This window comes from Schistocerca piceifrons, chromosome 2, assembly GCF_021461385.2.
Source record: "Schistocerca piceifrons isolate TAMUIC-IGC-003096 chromosome 2, iqSchPice1.1, whole genome shotgun sequence".
NCBI lineage: Eukaryota > Metazoa > Arthropoda > Insecta > Orthoptera > Acrididae > Schistocerca > Schistocerca piceifrons.
Genome location: NC_060139.1, coordinates 445,172,146 through 445,179,981, shown reverse-complemented (window position 1 = coordinate 445,179,981; position 7,836 = coordinate 445,172,146).

Genomic DNA, 7,836 nt, shown 5'->3' with positions numbered 1-7,836 from the left:
TGTCTCGCCCAACACAACAACAACTGCACACGACATCCTCTGAACAAGCACTGCTCTCGACATTCTCTCCACAAGAACCGCCCACGGCAACCTCTGAACTATTACTGCGCCAGTGGAGGCGGCGGAATAATAATCTTTGGCGCAATCTCTGGCGCTGTGACTCAGTGTAGCCACCTTTCAATTTCCAGAGGCAGACGTGGACTCTGACAATAATCTATCAGTTATGAACTGTATATTAAAACTGAAGAAACTGCAAAAAGGTGGGGATTTAAGGAGATGGGTCCTGGATAATCTGCAAGAACCGGAGGTTGCAGAGGGTTTCAGAGAGAGAATTAGGGAACGATTGACAAGAATGGGAGAAAGAAATACAGCAGAAGCAGAATGGGTAGCTTTGAGACATGAAATAGTGAAGGCAGCAGAGGACCAAGTAGGTAAAAAGACGAGTCTAGTAGGAATCATTGGATAACAGAAGAGATATTGATTTTAATTGATGAAAGGAGAAAATATAAAAATGCAATAAATGAAGCAGGCAAAAAGGAATACAAACGTCTCAAAACTGAGATCGACAAGAAGCGCAAAATAGCTATGCAGGGATGGCTACAGGACAAATGTAAGGATGTAGAGGCATGAATCACTAGGGGTAAGATAGATACTGCCTACAGGAAAATTAAAGAGACCTTTGGAGAAAAGAGAACCACCTGTATGAATGCCAAGAGCTCAGATGGAAACCCAGTTCTAAGCAAAGAAGGGAAAGCAGAAAGGTGGAAGGAGTATATAGAGGGTCTGTACAAGGGCGATGTACTTCAGGGCAATATTATGGAAATGGAAGAGGACGTAGATGAAGATGAAATGGGAGATGTACAAGAGTTTGACAGAGCACTGAATGACCTAAGTCGAAACAAAGCCCCGGGAGTAGACAACATTCCATTAGAACTACTGACGGCCTTGGGAGAGCCAGTCCTGACAAAACTCTACCATCTGGTGAGCAAGACGTATGAGACAGGCGAAATACCATCAGACTTCAAGAAGCATATAGTAAATCCAACCACAAAGCAAGCAAGTGTTGACAGGTGTGAAAATGACCTATCAGATTAATAAGTCACGGCTGCAATGTGGAGAGTTTTGTTCCATATTTCCAGGCTCTGATGTCTTCTTTGTATCTGACGTCAAATGTTCTACCTGTTTGTCCTACGTATCTGTTTTCATAAGTGTTACATTGTAGTTGATATATATCTGCTTCTCTATTTTTGTCAGTTTTGGGGTGCATTTTTGTATAAAATTGTCTGTTGTGTGTGCCATGTTTACTCCCTGTCTTTTGAAAACGTTGGTGATTTTATGTGTGAGTTTGTATTTGTATGTCATGGTGTCATATCTTGTGTTTTCTTTCATCCTTTTCTGATTATCCTGTGTAATTGTTAAGGGACTGCATGTTTGTGTTTGGTTCTCTTGTCTTGTCTGTGACTTGGTGCTTTCTGCTTTTCCTCGCGGGCGGCACATTCCACTGCTCTACGGGCTGACCTGCCCTGAGCTGTCCTGCTTTGTCCTCCCACAGACTCGGCTGGCCAGCCTGCTGGAAGACTCACGCACTTAGCTACCTGGATTTTCCTCATCAGGACAAGTTCTCCGTTCCAGCGAGATCTGCCAAGACGCTGCGGGCAGCAGTGAGGACGGGAAACGCTGCGGGCGTACTTCCCAGGACATGACGCGCGTCTCTGCATCCTGCCCTGCGTGCTGAAGAACGCATTTACTGCCTGTCAAGGACGTTGGGAGGCCACGATACAAATAAATCGTCGGGTTGGAAAATTTCTTATGTCAGTTTTTCTCGTGAAGTGAGAAAAATACCACAAGACATACATCATGATGTGTAGGAATTGGACAGATTCCGGGGGCCGAACCGCACAATAACCCTGAAACAGTGATTCGGTGTGGGGTGGCGGAGGGGTGAAGTGGACTGCGGTAGTCGTCGTGGGGTTGTGGACCACTGCGTCTGCGGTGAGGAAGGAGCCTCTCCGTCGTTTCTAGGTCCCCAGTTAACATACAATACCACACAATACAATATTTAAAAGGTTCCCAGTTTCGCCAAACAGTGTTACGGGCATTTCATTGACGTTGATGTGTATGGAGCTTCGTCAGGTTCAAGAGTTTATTGTTTTATAACAAGTTCATTTACAATGAATTAAATTCATTCAAAGCAGATCGTTGTATGATGGCTCCGATAACTTTCTTTTCTAATCGATAGTGATGTATATTTCAGTACTGCATTGTTCTTACTGTGTCTGTACGGAAGTTCCTTAAAAAATTAGGGGTGGAATATACACTGAATGCACTGTCGACATTCTCTCTAACAAGTGCAGAAATTTCATCGGCCTTTTAATGTATCTCCAGAGCTTGCTGGAGATATAAAAAGGTGCCGTGTGTTGCACAGTTTTGTACATGACTGAGATGGATAAAGATTAGTAGACACTGCCGGCCGGAGTGGCCGAGCGGTTCTAAGCGCTACAGTCTGGAACCGCGCGACCGCTACGGTCGCAGGTTCGAATCCTGCCTCGGGCATGGATGTGTGTGATGTCCTTAGGTTAGTTAGGTTTAAGTAGTTCTAAGTTCTAGGGGACTGATGACCACAGCAGTTAAGTCCCATAGTGCTCAGCGCCATTTGAACCATTTAGTAGACACTTCGGCGATTTATAGCTTGTATGAAATGTCAACAGATGCAACAAACATGTCGACAGAGGCAACACAAGCGGAAAGAAATGTGAACAGTGTTCGTGCCAAATTTGTAAATTACTTATTGAGCGCAGGAGAACAACAAAAAACATAGGACACTGCCTCACCCAATGCTTAATGTTAATGATGTTTCGTGTGCTTGATCGTCTACTAAAAATAACAGTGCGCTACATGTCCAGTTTGTTCACGGTTGTTGTAGCAATCAGCAGTCCAGTGAGAACGCAGACTACCTTCCACGCTTGCTTTAATTTTCTCCAGTTTATTTGAAAAGTCCCGTGACCCAACGTTCCAGCTCCATGAAACCTTCTTTACTGACTTCAGTCTATTAAATGCCAATGAGCAGCGACACGAAATGTCACGTGACAGCTGCCTGTATGCTGCGCTACACATGGCTTGTTAAGAGGCGCCATCGAGTGGCGTCAGAAGGCCACTACTGGAAACTAAGACTCTCTCTCTCTCTCTTTTTTTTAATCTCATTTTGTTCGCTTTCGTTCGTTGTATCTGCTCGGCGCGGACGTCGTAAGACATCCGTTTAAGTTCGTTGTTGATCGATTAACTCAGTTTTTTTTTATTACAGAGGGCTGCTAACCCTCTGACCGAACACGCTGAGCTACCGTGCTGGCACTCTCCAGCAGTGGTGTTATGGCGCTCTGCGGCAGTGTGTGGCGGTAGTCCGGTGCTAATCGCCATAGAAGCGAGGTGGTGTTGTACGTCTAAAGGAGTCCGTTTAAACCAATACTTTTCCAGAGAAAGCGCCGTGTGAAGGGGTGCTGACTGTTATGGATACTGAGAAAAACTTAACGACTGTTGTTTTTTCACTCATTCAACTTAACTCTCTACGTTACCGTTATTTCTCCTCAAGAGAGAACTCAGTCCGATTGTAGCTCTTGTTTGGCTGATGATGCGCACTGGAAACAGCTTTTCTTATATAGGTCACAGTTCTGCACTTGGACTGTTTCGTATCACAAAGAATTATGTATAATGCTTATATTTGGGGAGGAGCAGCCATTAGCTAAGCTTACATCTTTGTCTAATGAGTCTCGTCTTCAGCGAGGAGGAGCCGTTCAGTTACCGTAGTAGATAATTTATCGAGCCATCCCGCATACTTTAATTCTTAACTTGTCCTAAGCTGGTTATATTGTATCAGTCACCATAGCGATGTTACGCAGTGGAATAAATGTAATGCTATTGTCGTGTAGTTCAAATATGAATGAAACATTTCGTGTACATGTAGACGCGATGTGAATCTGATTGCTCACTATGACTCACAATCTTCACAGGTATTTGCGTTTAATAGATGGAAAGGATAGAGAACCACTTATTTATTTATTGGTTATTTAGCCTGACCAGATTAGGGCCTTAAGGCCCTCTCTTGCGTTTGACCAGGAGGAATAATAATAATAGTTGTAGTAGTAGTAGTAGATATACTAATATAATAATAACAAATTGGCAGTAGTAACGATAATAATAGTAATTGATAGCAATAATATTGAAAATAATAGTTGACATTAATAATAATAATAATGATATTAATTTAGCACATGTGAATGTATGTTTAGTATTACGGAAGCGGAGGGGATAAAGAGAAGACGACCGAAATGACAGTGGAAGTGGCTGTTAAGAAAGAACAGAATTTAAATAAAGAAATCTGCTAACATGGGAGAAACAAAAGTTGTTGGGGAGGGGGATTGACGAGGGTGATCTGCACACAAGCATAAAGGGGATATCGGTATTGTGGTAGAAGGTATTAACTGTCTTTGGAAGTTTGGAAGGAGTTTAATTTCTCTGACTTTTTGAGGAAGATTGTTCCAAACTCGGGTTCGTTATACAAAAAATGGTTTAAAGAACATGGAGTTGTTATGTGACGGTGCAGAGAGTATTTTGCTTTGTTGAGAACGAGTATTTCAGCTGTGCTGTTCGGACAGTAGTCTAAGGATTCGAGTTAAATCAGAGAGTGTGCAGTCGCCGAGAGCAGACATACACAGAGGTGACAAATGTCATGGGATGCCTTCTAATATCGTGTCGGGCATTCTTTTGCCCGCCGTACAGCAGCAACTTGACGTGGTATGGACTCAAACAAGCCGCTGGAAGTCTATTGGAAAAATATTGAGCCATGTTGCCTCTATAGCCGTCCATAATTGCGAAAGTGTTGCCAGTGCAGGATTTAGTGCACGAACTGGTCTTTCGATTACGTCCCATAAATCCTCTTTGAGATTCATACCGGGAGATCTGGGTGGCCAGATCATTCGCTCGAATTGTCCAGCATATTCTTCAAACCAATCGCTAAAAACTGTGGCCCAGCGACATAGCACATTGTCATCCATAGAAATTCCATCGCTGTTTGGGAACATAAGGTCTATGGGTGACTGCAAATGGATTCCAAGTAGCCGAACGTAACCCTTTCCACTCAAAGATCGGATCAGTTGGACCAGAGGACCCAATATATTCCATGTAAACATCATTATGGAGCCACCACCGGCTTACACAGTGCCTTGTTGGCAACTTAGGTCCACGGCTTCGTGGGATTTACGACAAACTCGAACCCTACCATCAGCTCTTAACAACTGAAATCAGGACTCACCTCACCAGGCCATAGTTTTCCAGACGTCTGAAGTCCAACTGCTGTGGTCACAATCCCAGGAGAGGCGTTGCAGGCGATGTCGTGCTGTTAGCAAAGGCACTTGCGTACGTCATTCTCTACCGAACCCCATTGACGCCAAATTCCGCCGCACAGTCCTAACAGATACGTTGGTCGTACATCGCACATTGATTTCTGCAGTTATTTTTTGGTAGTGTTGCTTGTCTCTTAGTACTGACAAAGCAAACGCCACCGCTCTCTGTCGTTAACTCAAGGCCGTCGACAACTGTATTGTCCGTGGCGAGAGGTAATGCCTGAAATTTGGTATTCTCGGCACACTCTTGACACTGTGGATCTCACAATACTGAATTCCCTAACCATTTCCGAAATGGAATGTCCAATGCGTGTAGCTTCAACTACCTTTCCGCGTTCAACGTCTGTTAATTCCAGTCGTGTGGCTATACTCACGTCGGAAAACTTCACACCAATCACCTGATTACAAATGACAGCTCCGCCAATGCACTGCCCTTTCATTTCTTGTGTACGCGATGCTACCGCATCTGCATATGTGGATATCGCTACCCCAAGCCTTTTGTCATCTCAGTGCATATTTGTGGCGCAGCAACCACTAGCTAAGCTCAAATATTTATTTTCTAGACAGCCTCACTTTCAGCGAAGAGGAACCCCGCAATTACTGCATATATTTTATCGAGGGATCACGCATTCTTGCTAATTTAAATTGGAACCGTTCCTAAGTTGGTTACACTTTTTCAGTGACGAGGATGATAGAACCCAACGGAGTAAATGTAATGCTACTGTTGTGTAATTCAGGTATCAATGAAGCACCAAGGTTCACCTTGAGACGGCTAGTTCACGTTAAGATACATTTTATATTAGCTTTCACTTGTATCGTAAAGTGAAGTAGCAGTATGAAGATGAACCTTTTGGATCGAAACCGGTAACGACGCTATTTAAATAAATAAACACCATTGTAAAACGTAACTCGTCTTTTGCACACAGCCAAGGGCTCATAATGTCAGTTTTCGACAAAAGAGCAATAGTGTAAGAGTTGAGGTTAAGCTAGAGTGAGTGCAGTGCTAGAAAATGATAGTAAACTTCCCGACACGCGGCCGTGATAATTGTTCGTAGGCTGGAGTGATACGGTCAAAGCGGCGCACGTCACAAGTGCACCGGACAAAAGCGTTCATCGCCAGTGAGCCTGTGTTGGCTTTCGTAGAAGTCCATCGAGAATAGCTTTAATTTTTTATTGTGGATGGTTAACTGTATATTGCTGCAGCAGTTTTCACAGCCAGTAATTTTCGTCTAGTGGGAATGGAATAACGAACTCATGTATTTTTATTCTCCTGTGCGAATTTAATATTTCATGCTTAGTCAACTGCAGCCTACAAAATCGACCTCGTATTCGCAAAGTTTTGTCAATTAGTCGACTGTGTTATTATAAGTGATGAAGTTGATTAGGCTTTGTCGCAGACACCTCATTGACTGTTGCACCACGTTATTTAGAGAGCCGACCGGTGTGTGCTTAAGTGCCTAGCCATGCAGCGGCCGCTGTGACCGAGCGGCTCTAGGCGCTTCAGTCTGGAACCAAGCGACGTTACGGTCCCAGGTTCGAATCCTGCCTCCGGCATGGATGTGTGTGATGCCCTTAGGTTAGTTAGGTTTAAGTAGTTCTAAGTTCTAGGGGATTGATGACCTCAGATGTTAAGTCCCGTAGTGCTCAGAGCCATTTGAACCATTTCTAATTTAGGGAAACACAGGAAACGTGAATCATAGCAGGAGACAGGAACTTCAAGCTGCTGCCCCGCCTCCAAAGCCGAGTGTTCAGCGTGACTGACTGCCAGTCGGGGACCCTGGTTTCGATTCTAGGTGTTGCCTGGGATTTTTCCTTGGTGGAAGGACTTGAATGGGGCTCATTCGGCCTTGCGATGTCAGTTGACGAGCTACGCGAAACACTAGTGGCGGCACTAGGACCATAACCGAACAACGGCTGGCACTGCGGTGTCCTCACCTTACGACTCTCCATGTTCCACCCAGATGACACAATTGGCTGAACGTGAAGCCGTGGTCGGTCTTGTCCGACTGGCCCAAGTGTGGCCAGAACGGCGGTGCTTTGCCTTACTTTTCCCTTTGGAAGATGAAGTCGGAGACTTATTACGGCGCTAACTCTGAGTCCTGGTGGTAGACTTCCGGCACTGACGAAGGGATCCGGATAGGAAAGCAAAAGGTTAGTTGACATAAGTGCACTTTAACTAAATATATTGTACTCGGCTTATTCTGAAGAACCGCCACACCCCTGACAACTTGGCAGATGTGGCTAGCTGTAAGCAGAGGCCCGACACGGGCGTGCGTCTGTATTCGCCGCATATTTACCGGTCGAGCTAACTACCAATAACAGACCCGCCAGGTTAGCCGAGAGCCCTAATGCACTGCTTCCTGGACTCGGGTATGCGCGTCGGCCCCGGATCGAATCCGCCCGGCGGCTTAAAGACGGAGGCCGGTGTGCCTGCCAGCCT